The 17,650-nt window shown below is 41.9% G+C and overlaps 1 protein-coding gene across 1 annotated transcript in view; it reads right to left on the bottom strand.

Moving 5' to 3' along the window:
• Nucleotides 1-16,861, bottom strand: part of LOC125462716 (innate immunity activator protein-like) — an 83,369-nt gene extending 66,508 nt beyond the window's left edge. The window contains exon 1 of the mRNA XM_048552982.2: nt 16,512-16,861. The gene's annotated coding sequence lies outside the window, so the exon portion shown is untranslated. The remainder of the gene's footprint in view (nt 1-16,511) is intronic.
• Between the last annotated feature and the right edge of the window lie 789 nt (nt 16,862-17,650).

Raw genomic sequence — 17,650 nt, 5'->3', positions numbered from 1 at the left:
GACATCTTCATCTGGACATTGTCAGCCTGCTGCTGGAGATTGCGGCTGATCCTGGGATTGCTGACACGTTCATTCTTTCGCAATTTCTCTGCAGCTTTCGGAATAGCGGCCACAGAGACAATAAATCCTGTAGTGGGAGGATCCACTGGGGCAAGTTGCAATGATCTTATGTGGGGAATATCAGAAACAAAACCTCTCCTTAATTAATGTGACTAGTCAGCAGTCACAGCAGACACAAAGGAGTCTTTACCATAAGCCTCAATACAGAACAGCATAGAGGCCACAGTCAGAGAACCACAGGATACTTTTACATGACCACATTCAGATATAAGCTGCATGAGCTATGTTGCATAAGTACAGTAGGAGATTCTACAAATAGTAGTTTCAATAAAACCTTATCCCAGCATCCCTAATACCAAGCCCCCTCCCCGTATCACTCAAGAAACACAGCGTTTCATATAAAAAGTACTTCCTGACTTACAGACATGTGATATAAAAGCCCTTCAGTGTCCAATTTTGGGCCCAACACCTCAGGAAGGACATACTAGCCCTGGAGCGTGTCCAGCGGAGATTCACACGGACGATCCCTGGGATGGTAGGTTTAAAGTATGATGAACGGCTAAGGATCCTGGGATTGTATTCATTAGAGTTTAGAAGGTTGAGGGGAGATCTAATGGAAACTTACAAGATAATGTATGGTTTAGAAGGGGTGGACGCTAGGAAGTTGTTTCCGTTAGGCGGGGAGACTAGGAACCGTGGGCACAGCCTTAAAATTAGACGGGGTAAATTTAAAACTGAAATGAGACGACATTTCTTCAGCCAGAGAGTGGTGGGCTTGTGGAATTCATTGCCGCAGAGTGCAGTGGAGGCCGGGACGTTGGATGCCTTCAAGGCAGAGATCGACAAATTCTTGATCTCAAAGGGAATCAAGGGCTATGGGGAGAGTGCAGGGAAGTGGTGTTGAAATGCCCATCAGCCATGATTTAAATGGTGGAGTGGACTTGATAGGCCGAATGGCCTTACTTCCACTCCTATGTCTTATGGTCTTATGATCTTCTGCAGCCTATGAAACCTTTGAAAAGTGTTAGAAATGGTCAATGGCAGGTGAAACATTAATAGTTGCCTTTTAAAGGACTCCAAAAAAGATATTGATGTGGAAAGCTGATTCAATGCGTGTAGTTATTTTAATCAACTTATACAGATGTATATGACACACCTCTGGAGCAGGTGGGATGAGAAGCCAGCCCTACTGATTCTCAGGCAGGGACGTTACCACTGAACCACAAGTGTCCATTAGAAAGATGTTGTGGATTATATAAATAAAAGTAATGACGTGTTTTCAGCAGTTTGTAAAGTGTTACATTTCGTATGATGCTTTCGAACTGCAATGATCATTGATCCTTTGTATTGGTCACATCAAATAGCTAATACCACAGGAGGTAGATTGCATACCAGCATAATAAAATGTGAGGCTGGATGAACACAGCAGGCCAAGCAGCATCTCAGGAGCACAAAACCTGACGTTTCGGGCCTAGACCCTTCATCAGAGAGGGGGATGGGGTGAGGGTTCTGGAATAAATAGGGAGAGAGGGGGAGGCGGACCGAAGATGGAGAGTAAAGAAGATAGGTAGAGAGGAGAGTATAGGTGGGGAGGTGGGGAGGTAGGGAGGGGATAGGTCAGTCCAGGGAAGACGGACACGTGAAGGAGGTGGGATGAGGTTAGTAGGTAGGAGATGGGGGTGTGGCTTGGGGTGGGAGGAAGGGATGGGTGAGAGGAAGAACAGGTTAGGGAGGCAGAGACAGGTTGGACTGGTTTTGGGATGCAGTGGGTGGAGGGGAAAAGCTGGACTGGTTGTGTGGTGCAGTGGGGGGAGGGGACGAACTGGGCTGGTTTAGGGATGCGGTGGGGGAAGGGGAGATTTTGAAGCTGGTGAAGTCCACATTGATACCATTGGGCTGCAGGGTTCCCAAGCGGAATATGAGTTGCTGTTCCTGCAACCTTCGGGTGGCATCATTGTGGCACTGCAGGAGGCCCATGATGGACATGTCATCCAAAGAATGGGAGGGGGAGTTGAAATGGTTTGCGACTGGGAGGTGCAGTTGTTTGTTGCGAACCGAGCGGAGGTGTTCTGCAAAGCGGTCCCCAAGCCTCGGCTTGGTTTCCTCAATGTAGAGGAAGCCACACCGGGTACAGTGGATGCAGTATACCACATTGGCAGATGTGCAGGTGAACCTCTGCTTAATGTGGAATGTCATCTTGGGGCCTGGGATAGGGGTGAGGGAGGAGGTGTGGGGGCAAGTGTAGCATTTCCTGCGGTTGCAGGGGAAGGTGCCGGGTGTGGTGGGGTTGGAGGGGAGTGTGGAGCGAACAAGGGAGTCACGGAGAGAGTGGTCTCTCTGGAAAGCAGACAGGGGTGGGGATGGAAAAATGTCTTGGGTGGTGGGGTCGGATTGTAGATGGCGGAAGTGTCGGAGGATGATGCGTTGTATCAGGAGGTTGGTGGGGTGGTGTGTGAGAACGAGGGGGATCCTCTTTGGGCGGTTGTGGCGGGGACGGGGTGTGAGGGACGTGTTGCGGGAAATGCGGGAGACGCGGTCAAGGGCGTTCTCGATCACCGTGGGGGGAAAGTTGCGGTCCTTGAAGAACTTGGACATCTGGGATGTGCGGGGGTGGAATGTCTTATCATGGGAGCAGATGCGGCGGAGGCGGAGGAATTGGGAATAGGGGATGGAATTTTTGCAGGAGAGTGGGTGGGAGGAGGTGTATTCTAGGTAGCTGTGGGACTTCACCAGCTTCAAAATCTCCCCTTCCCCCACCGCATCCCTAAACCAGCCCAGTTTGTCCCCTACCCCCACTGCATCACACAACCAGCCCAGCTCTTCCATTCCACCCACTGCATCCCAAAACCAGTCCAACCTGTCTCTGCCTCCCTAACCTGTTCTTCCTCTCACCCATCCCTTCCTCCCACCCCAAGCCGCACCTCCATCTCCTACCTACTAACCTCATCCCACCTCCTTGACCTGTCCGTCTTCCCTGGACTGACCTATCCCCTCCCTACCTCCCCACCCATACTCTCTTCACCTATCTTCTTTACTCTCCATCTTCGGTCCGCCTCCCCCTCTCTCCCTATTTATTCCAGAACCCTCACCCCATCCCCCTCTCTGATGAAGGGTCTAGGCCCGAAACGTCAGCTTTTGTGCTCCTGAGATGCTGCTTGGCCTGCTGTGTTCATCCAGCCTCACATTTTATTATCTTGGATTCTCCAGCATCTGCAGTTCCCATTATCTCTCTTGCATACCAGCATGACTGTCACAATTCATAAGTACTGTATCTTCTGGTTTTAGTGGTGTACCTTCAAGTTTTACAATCATTTAGTTTCATTGGATTGTTCTGTTTTCTGCACATATTCAAAGTGTGTATCACTGACCGAATTTCTCCATTAGATATTATCCCAAAGGAGTGTGAATTTCTGACGAGTGTATTTGACAAATTTATTGAACTCTATGTGGTTGAATGAGGGCCCACCTTCTGACAGTCTCCAAATATAGCAAAAATTTTTCAAACTTTGTAATGTTTACTCTTGCTGAAGTAGTAGTAACTATTTATACAACTGGAAGTCTGCTGCAGTTGTTAATAAACAGGTATTCACCAATGTGCGTGTCTATGAAATCAATGCTAACTTCTATCCAAAGTCCTTGAGCTAGCACAGAGATTTGAGAGCACCAGAAAGTTTTAAAACTTGCTTGACAAACATTGATTAATTTTGTATTGTAAAGTTTAGTCATTTCCTGGGAAGCATACTCTTCCCCTGAGAACTTGTTTGCTTTTGACAATTCCCTACTGATTTTCACACACTATCTCAAAACATTCCCTCAGTAATTGTGGAATGACAATATATTTGTTTCATAATACAGGATCAGATGTGGTTGTAACAGTGAGCTCACTTCATGGATAGTGAAGACCTTGTAGTGTGTGGACAATTTATTTGCAGATGCTCTTCTAATCTTTCCGGTTTTGTAACTCCGTAGTCATTATCATTGAAAAGCTTAATCTTGTTTTGTTGCCACTTTGCTTTCAGCTTTAAAGACTATAGCACCACATTCTGGCTTATGTCGTAAAGATGTTGTTCAGCAAACTTTCCTTCATAACAAGTAACATTGGTTGTCAGAAAAGAATGTCATGAAGGATAGTCCACTGTGTTCAGCTGGCCTGGCTACTTTTCAATGGCAAAATTGTACTCTTTAGTTGAAGTACCTAATATTGTACTCAAGTATGTGGTGGATTTTTGAACAAGCTTATAAGGTCTATGATTGGTTATTACTTCAAGCTCACTTTTATACTTGAGCAGATGAAAGTGTATAATGCCCCACATGACTGGGGAAATTCCTCTCACTGTTTGCAAATTGCTCAACATGTGTTAGCAATCTGCTTGACATTGCAACAATTGATGGGTTATCTGTCTTGTCTTTCTGCACAACAAAAGCATTCTAGCAAATCAGGTTTGCATCGATGAACAAAAATAAAGTTTCTGGAAAAGCTCAGCAGGTCTGGCAGCATCTGCGAAGGAAATAAGAGAGTTAATGTTTCATGTCTGGTGATCCTTCCTCAAAATGGTCCATGACTAACTAAGTCATTTTCTAAAGGTGGAAATAAGCAGTTGTGCACCTTGCTGTCAACCTTTGGTCTAGTCTCCAGTGTGTTGTGAATGTACTTGATGCACATTGTAGTGTCTTTTGTCAAATCATTTGGCAGGGACAGATAACCTGGCGAGGTCAGCAATGAAGCAATTCCAGTGCGCGATGAATCGTACAGAACCCCAAACGTTCTGCGTGTGTGTAGTAGCTGCAACATTTGCAATAGCTTCAGCATTTGATGGATCAGGTGATTGTGCTCTACTGCTGAATACATAACCAAAAAATTCAATTCTGGATTTGTTCAAGATGAGGTTACATTCTGTTAGATGTCACAGGCTGACTTTCAATATTATCAGTGATGAGAATGTCATCACTAATGTTCAGAGTGCCTTCAAAAACTTGAAGTACAGACCATATTATGTGTTGGCATTCCTAAGCTCCTATGTTAATTGCAAAGCTTGTACAGAAAAAATTCACTGTGAATTTTCCTGTAAGCTTACTCTGAAGAAAGCCTGCATTGGGGTCAAGTTTAGCAAAACCATTCACTTTCTCTATGATAGAATTGACTGCTAAGTGTCTGATGTCTTTCTCATTTTATTAAGAGATAACAAAGTATGGATGAACACAGCAGGCCAAGCAACATCTTAGGAGCACAAAAGCTGACGTTTTGGGCCTACACCCTTCATCAGAAAAGGGTGAGGGAGAGAGGGTTCTGAAATAAATCAGGAGAGAGGGGGAGGCGGATCGAAGATGGATAGAGGAGAAGATAGGTGGAGAGAAGACAGACAAATTAAAGAGGTAGGGATGGAGCCAGTAGAGGTGAGTGTAGGTGGGGAGGTAGGGAGTTAATGATGTTAATAAGAAACAAAAAAATAGGTAATCTCTTGATTCATTTGTTCTTAGCTCTTGCCTCTGTCGAAGAACTGGAAGGTTGTACAATTAATGTTTCAACTGCCCATGCATTTGGCAAAGAACCTGGAAATAAAAATAGATTGGAAAACAGAAGGTCTTGGAAGAAGCAAAAGGGAAAGCTTACTGAATCTTGGGACTAGTGTTATTGAAGTGAGCTTCACCAGTACAATTCCCTTCACCTGAACAACAATGTTTGTTTGTCTATGTTGGAGTCTATATGTGTGTGTAGAGGTTTAAGAAAGAACTAGAGCTTGAGATAGAAGTATAACATATGACTATTTATATTTTTTTTCTCTTTAGTTAATTCTGATTTCATGGGAATAAGTAGTAATGTACAGCAAGTACAGAAACCTTTTTCTGTTAATCTGAGTCCATCTAAAGATAGATTGTGGAGCTTTAAGTAATTTGATTAAATCTCTTATTTTCCTGACAACCCCAGTAACAGTGGAAATTGAGAATCAAGGCACTTTTCCAAGTGGCTGTGACAAGATGGAACAAGGAATGTAATTTAACTCATAGTCCAATCCTTTCACTTTTCATGTATAATTTCACCTCTTGTGGGCTCTATATAAAAAACAGGTCAACCCTGTGGAAAGTCAAAGCTTCCTGACTTTTAATTGGCAATTAGCAAAAATATTAATCTAACCTGAACTAGCACTATTCAGTTACACACAGGCAATTGTACATGATTACAGGTCACCAATACAAATGGCTGTACTTGGCAAAATACATTTAATCATTGCGGTCCATGCTCCTCCTTACCGTTTGCAATAGGGAGGTATAAAGTTTGGCTGAAAGAAAAAGTAATCAAATCAATCAAGAGCAACACATATGGAATGGTTTGATCAGAGTTTGATGCACGTTTGATGCATTTTGCAATGACAGATTTCCACCTGTAAATTTGATTATTCATTGAACTGTAGCCTAATAATTCTCTTAAAATTTGTTTCTAACTTTATTTGTTAATTCAAGCTTATGTGAAGGATGAATAATAAGTTATTTATAAAAATTTTAATAAGTATCCTAATTATCTTTCGAATATTACATTACATACACTAGCATGGAAACACTTTAATGATGTATACATATTTTAAATATTTACTTTATAATTTCTCATTCAAGAAAACTGATGTGAGCTGTTATCTTTTAGATTGTCACATGCCAGAAGAATCTTAAACAGAAAGGATTTGAGCTTTTTGTCATCTGATAATTTGACAGAACAAAGTTAGATATTTAATGGAATAAAAGGTGGTTGGATTATTAGTATTTAGTAAGTTATATCTGTATTGATTGATTAGACATGGCCCATATTTTCTGCTCAGTAGGGAAGGAGCTGTTTTCTCTTTCGTCTAGCATATAGTTACCCTTAGATCTTTCATGCACTTGTCATTGGACTAAACTGGCCCTGTTTAAAAAGGTGACATTTACAAAGGATTAACATTTTCAGTCATAGTTAATATTATGTAAATGGGCAGTTAATCTAAGTTCACACCAATACATTGATTTACATACAAATTTCATCACTAAATTTGCAACAGCAGTTCTGGTGGAGCAGTAGAGCATCAGACAACGGCCTACAGATTTCTGTGTTTAACAGTGCACGTGCAAGATGCCTGAGGTCACCCTGCAGCAACTGCAGGAGCTTTACCCTAACCTTCATCATTTCAACAAAATCAAGGCCAATCCATTTGTTTATCTTTTCCCTCGTACTGACAACTCAGACTGGAATTCCTACATAACACAGCACAAGGACAACTTTATACCAAGTGCACATTTATCTTAATAGAAGGTCAGATGGACCATGCATCACCCAAGATAAGCAGCACAATCTGTATTTCTGCCTGCTCTGAACACAAGGTCCCTTTGTTCAGTAACTGAGACAGTTACATCTTATTTTTCTAAGACACATGCAAATATCTATACTCTTTTGCAGTGGAGTCTCCTACTATTCGTGAGTATTGATACAGTAATCATTTCCATTCAACTAATACCAAAGCTCCAAAGACCAACGAAAATTAATTTCTCCATCTTTATACAAACCCACGAATTAATTTGATCCCAGCTTATTTTTTTACCATCCAACCCCATTCTCCACTGGTGACAGATGATGTTTGTTTCTGCACAATGAGCTCCTCCAAGAACTGTAGCTCATGATGGTGTGGCAGCAAACAGTATATGAACTGCACATGTTATGAAAACTGGTGAGGCTTGGTTCTTCTCAAAATGGAAATAAGGTGGCAAAACGTGTGTGCTAGCAGCCTGCACACTGACTCATTGCCTCTTTTTTGCAGGTACAGACAACAAATGGCTACGTGTACAGGTAACGCCGAAGGAATACTCTCTGAATTTTTATTGCTTCACTTCAATAACTAGGGGTTTTGAGGCCATTGTAGTACTTCTTCCCAAACATTTTCCTGTGTGACTTTCTTTTAATGCCTCAGGCATTGTACAGCACCGAAAAATTTGGAAGGTACCAGAGTTGTGGTGAGCGGGAAGTGGGACGGTAAGAGAGTGGCTTTAGCAGTTGGTGGGGAATTCTGGAGCAACAGAAGTCGAGTATGGGGTTGTTGATAAAGAGGCAGGCTTCCCACAAAGAGGCTCTCTGATGAAGGGTCTAGGTCTGAAGCGTCAGCTTTTGTGCTCCTGAGATGCTGCTTGGCCTGCTGTGTTCATCCAGCTCCACACTTTGTTATCTTGGAAAACCATACTCTTTGCTTTTTCTGTAGCAGCAATAAGCATTCAGACAGTATTCCTTCAGCCACGCCCACCATCAAATCAAAAGGTTTTAAAGGGGTCTCGCAATTATCAGAGGCCAGCCTGTATTTCACGGTGGCCATCGCTGCCTCTCAGCTCACAACCCTAAAAGTCATGTTTTGCCATCCCACTTGGGATTATAGCCTACAGTTTGGGTATCCCTGCATAACAAAGTGTGTAGCTGGATGAACACAGCAGGCCAAGCAGCATCTCAGGAGCACAAAAGCTGACGTTTCGGGCCTAGACCCTTCATCAGAGAGGCCTAGGCCCGAAACATCAGCTTTTGTGCTCCTGAGATGCTGCTTGGCCTGCAGTGTTCATCCAGCTATTCGCTTTGTTATCTTGGATTCTCCAGCATCTGCAGTTCCCATTATCTCTGGGTATCCCTGCATTACAGCTTCCATTCTGTGTTCACATTCTGATATTTCAAGATTTTCATGGGGGCGAGACTGTGTGAGACTAATCAGCTGCAATAGAGGCACCAGTACCGACGTCATTATTTTGATGCAAACAAGTGCAAGTTGAAACAAAAAGCAGCCGAGTACTGAAAATTTAACAACCATAACCTTCCTCTTCCATGTCAATATTAAACAATCAACAAAAAGCTACCTCTTGGTGGGTCTGGAAAGCTCATTATCATGTTATAAGATACTATAGAAATCATTGTTTTTAAAAGAAACCTCTCTGGAATGAAGCTGCAAGCTACACCCATTTTGCAATAAGGTGTGTTAATGTCTTTCCGTTTCACCCGTGCAATGGGTCTTAAAGAACAAGCTATCTGCAATTCAAGCCTTTGTCTTGAGGTAACTGCTTTTCCTTCCCAAGAAAGTTAAATCACCTGACTCACACAGTAGTGAAACCAACTGGCTTCTCATGGTCAACTAACCACACCCACAAAGAAATTCCAGACTGCTGATGCCAACTTTGGACATTTGCACTCCATCTTTAAAACCAAAACCACTATTAATCATAGAATCCCTACAGTGTGCAAGCAGGCCATTCGATCCATTGAGTCCACACTGAACGTCCGAAGAGCATCCCACCCAGAACCACCCCCTACCCTGTCCCTGAAATCCTGCGTTTCCTACAGTTAATCCACTGAGCCTGCACATCACTGGACTCTAAGGGTAATTTAGCATGGCCAATCCACCTAACCTGCAATTCTTTGAACTGTGGGAGGAAACGGAAGCACCCAGAGGAAACTCCACAGACATGGGGAGAATATGCAGACTCTCATACAGAGAGTTGTTCGCCTCATGTCCATTGGGTGTTTTCTTCTGGATGTCATAAAGTTACTAGCAGAGTACACTATTTATCTTTTCGGATTCTTTGTATTTGTTTGTCATTGAGCCTGTGTTGCATTTCTTCCACTCCCACATCTAAGAGTATGCTAGAAAAACCTTACTTTGAGTTTTTTTAACTTTATCGCAGTGTTCTTGTCGCAGTCCTTACAAAATCAGGGGGATTGGGGTGGGGAAGATGTAATGCTCACCCAACTGTTAGAAAAACAGGAAAGATATGAACTCAGAAATGGTCTCGGTGGTAGAACTGGGAGAGAGATTTGATTTAACATGGGCAATTTGTCCATGAAATTACCATCTCCTAGGATGGCCACTTTGACCATGAAGATCCAATAATGTTTTCAAGATTACATATTGGTGGCAACCACAACAATGGATACCAATCTGGGTCAGAATGATCCACTTCACCGGCATCCTGGTTCCAGTCCCATCCCTCTCAGGCATTTTTACATTTCCTGCTTCTACTCCATCATAGCAAGGAATATTAGATTACTGAGACGCCTATGATCCTAGATGGACTGGGCCTTTTCTTCATTCATTTGTGGGACACAGGTGTCGCTAGCGGGCCAGCATTTATTGTCCATCCCTAGTTGTCCTTGAGAAGGCGGTGGTGAGCTGCTTTCTTGAACTGCAGCAGTTCATGTGCTATAGGTTGATCCACAATGCACTTAGTAGGGGAATTCCAGCATTTTGACCTTGCAACAGTGAAAGAACAGTGATATATTTCCAAGTCAGGATGGAGAGTGACTTGGAGGGGAACTTGCAGGTGGTGGTGTTCCCATTTTACTGCTGCCCTTGTCCTAGATAAAATTGAAGAATCTTCCCTTGTAGCTACTGTGTTTACGTGGTCACTCCATTGAGTTTCTGGTCAACTGTAAACCCCAGGGTAACTGATGGGGCATTAACTGGCCAGGTTGGTTTTGTCCTGCTTTTTGTGTGTAGGACATACATGGGCAATTTTCCACATTGCCAGCTATATGCCAGCGTGTAACTGTGCTATAGCAGAGCTTGTCTGGGAGAGCAGCAAGCTTGGAGCACAGGTCTTCTGTATTGCTGGGACCATTGGAGGAGGCAGAGGTGGATCATTCACTTGGCACGTCTGGCTGAAGATGAGTTTATCATTGTCCTCCACCACCACTCACACCACTAAACATGGCACAGCTACAGAGCTTAGATCTGACCTGTTAGTTGCAGGATTGCTTAGCTCTGCTTAACACTTGCTGCTTATGCTGTTTGGCATGCAAGTAGCTCTGTCTGGTAGCTTCACAAAGTTGACACCTCATTTTCATATGTGCCTTTAGCTTCTCCTGGCATGCCCTCCTGCAGTCCTCACTGAACCTCCCGGCTTGATGGTAATGGTTGAGTGGGGGATAAGCTGGGCTATGAGGCTGCAGATTGTGTTAGAATTCAGTTGTGTTGCTGTTGATGGCCCACAGTACCTCACTGATGCACAGCTTTAGTTGCTGGATCTGTCTGAAGCCTGTCTCATTTAGCATGGTGATAGTGCCACACAACACAATGAAGGTATTTTCAATGTGAATTGTGTGGTGGTCAGTTTTACATGTGATATCATGGACAGATGCATCTGCAGCTAGCAGATTGTTAAGGATGATGTCAAGTACGCTTTTCCCCCTGAGTTCCCTCACCACTTGCCACAGACCCAGATCAGGCTTTATAATGTCTCCTGTTCAGTGTTGTTGTACTCTACGCTGGGCTGCTGCCTGCTTTTTTACCATTATCCTGTACCATCATTATAACAGGAGATAGGGATGGAATGTGATCTTGAAAGTAAGCATGAATAAAGCTGTCTATTTGCTTTTCATTGATGCTTTACAAGCTGATAATGAGCCAAGAAGCTTTAACAATTGGCCTGCTTATTAGGATGCATTAAACACAGAGTAAATGTTTCATTTTTGACCACAGAATTTCCATCGACTTAGATATTGACAGTTGAACCTTCTATTATCCTCTCCATAAAATATATATTACTTGGTGATCATTAAATAATTGAGTAAAGCCATTTTGTTTCAATGCGGTTGGTGATCCAAGTGCAAATTCCAGTTAAATTTATGCTAGCTCTAAAAATAATTTTGTTTTTATCATTCAAATATATAAATGCACACCACCAAATATGAAATAGTCCATGAACCAATGCAATTGGATAGGTTTTTTATAAGGTAAGATTTTAAAACATTTGAAAATATTCTTTAATATATTTAGGAGTAGTTATCTGACATAGTTTTATTAAGAAGCTGAGAATTGATTTTTTACAAAAGAATGCAATTTAAGTAGTGTCTAGTCTCAAGCTATGAGTAATCTGATTTTAAATAATCAAAATTGGCTTAAAGACTATGCAGAACTATTTGCCAGTGTTGAAAAGTGGATAGAATTTGGATTAGGAGGCAGTAAGTTATAATTTGGTATTTGTACCTTATGTGGTCCCTTTAAAAGATGACGTGCTTTGTCTATTCTTAGAGATTTGAACATGATGGCTATGAGCAGCAAATTGAATGTTTGCAAGTATGTAGAGAGCACCTAAATTGAAACATTTGTATCAAAAGGTCACACAGTTAGAAGGCCAAGCAGCAGTTTTTACAAAGACAACAAGTTTTGAATTTAGCTAATCAATTTGAACCAGGCACTTAGATACCAAATACCAATTAAATTTAAATCTGAAAGTTTTGACAACATTGGCCCAATCCTATTGTAAGAAAATGATATGTCATCAAAGGTATAAAAGAAGGGGCAGTTGGGCAAAGACAGGAGAGCTAATTGCCACCTGCCAGAGTTAACAGTCCTCAGCTCTCAAGAAAGAAAATCGCTGGCTCTCACAGACTCCTCTAGAGAAAGCACGAATCTAAAGAACAGGGTGGCACGGTAGCTAAGTGGTTAGCACTGCTGCCTCATAGCACCAGGGACCTGGGTTTGATTCTGCCCGCGGACGACTGGCCATACGGAGTTTGCAAATTCTCCCCGAGTCTGCGTGGGTTTGCTTCGGTTTCCTCCCACTGTCCAAAGATGTGCAGGCTAGATGGATTGGCCATGCTAAATTGCCCTTAAGTGTTCAGGGATATATATATTAGGGAATGGGTCTGGGTGGGGTGCTCTGAGGATCAGTGTGGATTTGTCTGGCCAAAGGGCCTGTTTCCACACTGTAGGGATTCTATTCTAGCAAAGGTATCCAAGGCACAACTAGTGAATATTCCTGTCAGGAAGAATCAACGGAGAAGGTACAGAGTATTCTGGAAGACATGCAAACTGGCTGCAATTTCAAGAAACTAAATTCCATTTTTTAAATTTTGTTTTATGTAAGTTGGTCTTGTAATTATTGGAACAGCATACTATTAGAATTTTGTTTTATTTGGGAATAGTTAGTAATTAGAAGTGATTTATTCAGTTTGTTAAGAGTTCAGTTAATTTCTTCACTTTTAGAGTCAGATAAATAAATTGTTGCTTATTGATTGTAAAGTGAGTGTCAGGGATTTGTTTTATTAACCACTAGAAGTTGCTGAAAGAGAAATTATACCACTTTTCACACTCCTTTTACAGATTATTAGGCGAGGTACTCCTCTTTGAGTGTTCTGGGTTTTAGTTCTCAAAGTGGGGTTAACCGTTGCTTCATAATAGATTTGGGGCTTGTGGCTGGTTTATGAATGGATTTTAATGAAGCTGAACAGATTTGAATGGATCTGAACGCATTTGAATGGATTTGGACATATCTGGAAAGATTTGAACAGATGCACTGTATGAAAGGTTCCAGAGATTTAAACAAACTTGGGGACGAGTGTTGTAGATTTTTAAATTTAAAAAAAACTTAAGTGAGATGAGAACTGCAAAATATGTTACATTTTGGTTGCTTGCTGTTGGTTAAATCAAAAGTGAGGAAATGGCTCTAAACATTGTTAAAGAGGTTTTGGGGTCGAAGATGCTTCCAAAATTTGCCAAGTAAGTTTACAAAAACAGAAAAAGGGGATGTATTTAGAATTAGCAAACAGGCTAAAGTTGGGTTCAACTAAAGATAAAAAGAAAGCTGGAATTGTAACAAAGTTAGTCAAGCATTCAGGTATATCAGAGAAAAAGTTAAGTGCAGTGGAGTTAGAAAAAATTAAATTGCAAATGAGACACTTGGAGTTAGAAAATGAACTTAATACACCAGAGGTAGAGAAAGAAAGGGAACTTGAACAGTTTGAATTGTGGTTAAAAGCAGAAGAAAAAGAAAAGGATAGAGAAAAAGAAAGGAAAACCCTTACAGAAGAGAAATAAAGGGAAAGAATGTTCGAGTTGGAAAAGATGAAGCAGCTTGAACACGATAAAGGACAAGAAAGAGAGTTTGAACTTTGCAAGTTGGCGATTAGACCAGAAAGTCAATTTAAAAGGATGGAGCTGAAGGTAGAGTGTAGGCTTAATGAGGATGACAGTGATGATGAGCAAACCCATAGTAGCCAAAGTCCTAGATAACAAGATGTAGAGCTGGATGAACACAGCCAGTCAAGCAGCGTCAGAGGAGCAGGAAAGCTGGCGTTCCAGGCCAGAAATTTCTGAAGAAGGGTCTCGACCCAAAATGTCAAATTTTCCTGCTCCTCTGATGCTGCTTGGCCTGCTGTGTTCATCCAGCTTCACACCATGTTATCTCAGATTCTCCAGCATCGGCAGTTCCTACTATCTCTGTAAGCTTTTTAAAGGTGCCTGTTTTACCCCACTGCTAATGTGTTCTGAAGCCAGTTGGTGAAGTGGCAATCTTTTAGTTAATTTCAGAATGCAACATTACAAATGTCTGTCTGCTCCCTAACCAATATCTGGTGTCTCAGAAGTCTCACTTTATGAGCTTTGTTCAGACATGCTATGAAACACCTCCAGAGCAGATGGGACTTGAACCCAGGCCTTCTCAGGTGGGGACACTATTGCTGTGCTACATGAGCAGTTCACAAAACAAGAGAACATCACACCACGAGTCATTCTGGACTTGAACCAGCAAAATCTCACAAGTTCATTCCGAAGCCACATACCTCAAAATGAGAATCATACCCCTCAAGCAATGCGGCAGCTGCCAGAAATCTCTCTTCATATTTGATTCAATGGAATCAAACCAACCTAATTAAATAAAAGTAGTCATCACAGTCATACCAAACCCATAGGCTGCTCTTCTTTTGAGAGGGATGACTGGTGGTGGTTTAACCTGAGGGTGACCATGCCTCAGGCAAGGGGGAAAGTTGAGAAGGTAAGTCTTCCCAGACAGTGGCCCATCAAAGCATGAATGAGGTCTGAATCTGCTTTGCTTCTAAGAAGAGATCCGGTCAAATGTGTTCAGTCAAGTATGGCCATTGTCAAGATTCTCTTTTTATTTGTTCAATGTACTTACAAATTTGAATTTTCCAGTCAATTCTTACTTTTGATATATATATGTATATACTGTCATCCTTACCTAGTCTGGCTCTAGGTTTGAGGACAGACTGATAAAGACCAGAAATAAGAGTGAAAGGATGTACCAAAATGTAAGCAGACAGCCAGTCAAAAACATGAGAGAGAGTGTGGTGGGGAGAAGCATGACATAGAAAGCCAGTTTCTCATACTTAAGTTTCGAACATCCACACAAGAGCAAGTAATGTATAACAAAAAAGAATTTCACTCCCCTAAGTGGCTCAGCTGGGAAGTACAGGTTCAGGTGGAACTTAGCGATATAGATCAGCAATGTATCCTCAGATTCATTGGTCTGAGTGAAATTACCTAAGCGCAGCTGTGTTGGCGACAGTGCAGATACATTATACTTCAGGATTTCTAGGCTATCAGGAGAAAATTCAGCTCAATGTTCTCACAATTAGTCACTGTCCAGTGGCTCCTACTAGGAACGATATGTACTTGGACATCACGTCAAGTTGCACATGAACAGTCTGCTGGTATTGATCGTCTAGGCTTGCATGAAGAATTATCGCTTGGATGAGGAACTACCCAATGACTGACACTTGGTAAAAGTCTGTAGCAACAGGGGGAGAGAGGTGCAGTGAAGTAGGGGAATCTGGAAGAAGTACAGAAAAGGAACATCCAGAAATAAACCTGTAAGAAACCAGCACCGGATTCTATGAATTAGGTGAGAAAATAGAGCTGTTTACTAGATTACAAGGGAAAATGACATCCTTGCGATTTTATTGTCAATGTTCTGACCCTACTTCACTACCAAGTTCCAGATTAAACAGCCAAACTCTCACAATATCAGGATTAAAGAATTTCTTTATCAGTGGATGGAATAATGATGGAAGCTCTATACCACACCTCCGAGAGACTGCGTTTTCATCCAGGGCTAAGGAAAAACTGATACTGTTCACCTTTCCTCACTGCCTGTAAGGTTCCTATCAAGCGATCAGAGAGGCCAGTGCCTGCAGGCAGTGTCCCACTGCTACTTGTAAAGCTACTTTATGATGATCACCACCAACTGATATCACAGTTGATAGATAAGTCATGCACGATGTGACATATCTTCAGGGCTTTTCTAAGGTCAGGTTGGCTGGTATTTTTTTAGTCCCATTAGTTAGTACTCTGCGAAATCAGGCTCCACGTAACCCATCACCCATAATAATCAGTCTCCGAAATAAAACAAAAGGCTATTGTACTTACAGCGAAACTTCAAACAGCCAGTCACTTAACTGACCATTATCAAGAATCTCACATCTAATTTGAGAACCTGCAACAGTGCTGCTCTAACTAAACCTTTTTCGCAGAAATATGTACTATTACTGCTTATAAACACACACACACATTGTTATATATAACTGTAAATACCGAAACAAGTCAGGTCCTATACTGACTTGAGCATGGGTTAGTTTATATTTTCTTCAGATTCTCGATGAAAGACAACCTCTTTAACACGTAAACAAGCCTGACTGCTCAACATCTAGGAGGCAATACAGCGCTTACCTGACACTCTTCTGAAAACAAGTGAAATTTCTGGTCAATTGATGTAAGCTCGTTTTCAGGAACAAAACAGTCACATTGGAACACACAGTTGTTCATGCGTTGCATCTCAACTTGTCTGCTTCGAAGGACATCTGTCACTGGAATATACTGATTCAGGAGAGGGAGAAGGGGCCCGAAATATGTTTGCCCTGCATACAAAATACTGCTTGCTTGCTTTAGTGGGACACCAAACCAACTGCCGAACGTACTCACTAATTTCATTCAAACCTAACAGCTCGCCAGAAAAGTATTCTCTCGTATGAAACATCAGCAGCAAAATTCTCCAGCTCCCCCACTGAAAATCCACTGATCCGCCAGGACCAAGACTTTAAGGGTTGAGTAAGGTCCTTCAAGCAATACTTAAGTCCCCTGGGGAGCATTTTTTTCTCTCATTTAAAGTAGATTGGACGATATAATAAAAATAAACGAATGACATCTAGAATGAGTTTGGAAGTTTTTCTGGCGTAGGAATGTTTTGTTTGCTGTGGTGCTGGGAAGACGGTTGCAGAAGGAATTATAGTTGAGCAGAGAATCGTTGCCAACATTTGCAACACAAATTCCGTGCGTAGGTATAATACTTTCGCTCCAGCAGCTTCACAAACTTTTCCATGTATTCGCGCAGCAGGAATGGCAGAAGTGCCAATTTGCGCGGACGAATATAGTAGTCCTTCAGAAACCTACTTCTGGCACTTTGACCAGACTCTGACCTACTGTATGTTCAATGATAAAATAAAACAACGACCCAATTGGTCCAAATAATAGTTTCGAATGGATGTGGTGGTGGGGGGGGGGGGGGGTGAAGGCATTCCAGGAGATGAGCCAAATAAGTATCACAGTTATTTATTCGCGGTGACACAAATAATTGTTCGAGCAACATGCTTTCACTGAAGGTTGTGTAATAACTAAGAACTTTTATTTTAGTAAAAGCTGACTACCCCGAAATGTATAATGTGTCACAATTGTTAATTTATTTTAGTAGAGAACATTTGGGTAATAATAGTTCAGTTGTGAGAAACTTATTATCGAATTGTAAAATGAACTTTCCGGAATGTTTCCTTTTAACGTGGAGAATGGAATTGAAGCCAATTTGGGAATTTGGC

Source organism: Stegostoma tigrinum, chromosome 21, assembly GCF_030684315.1.
Source record: "Stegostoma tigrinum isolate sSteTig4 chromosome 21, sSteTig4.hap1, whole genome shotgun sequence".
NCBI lineage: Eukaryota > Metazoa > Chordata > Chondrichthyes > Orectolobiformes > Stegostomatidae > Stegostoma > Stegostoma tigrinum.
The sequence above is the reverse complement of the archived record's forward strand: the minus strand, read 5'-3'. Positions and strand labels throughout refer to the sequence as shown.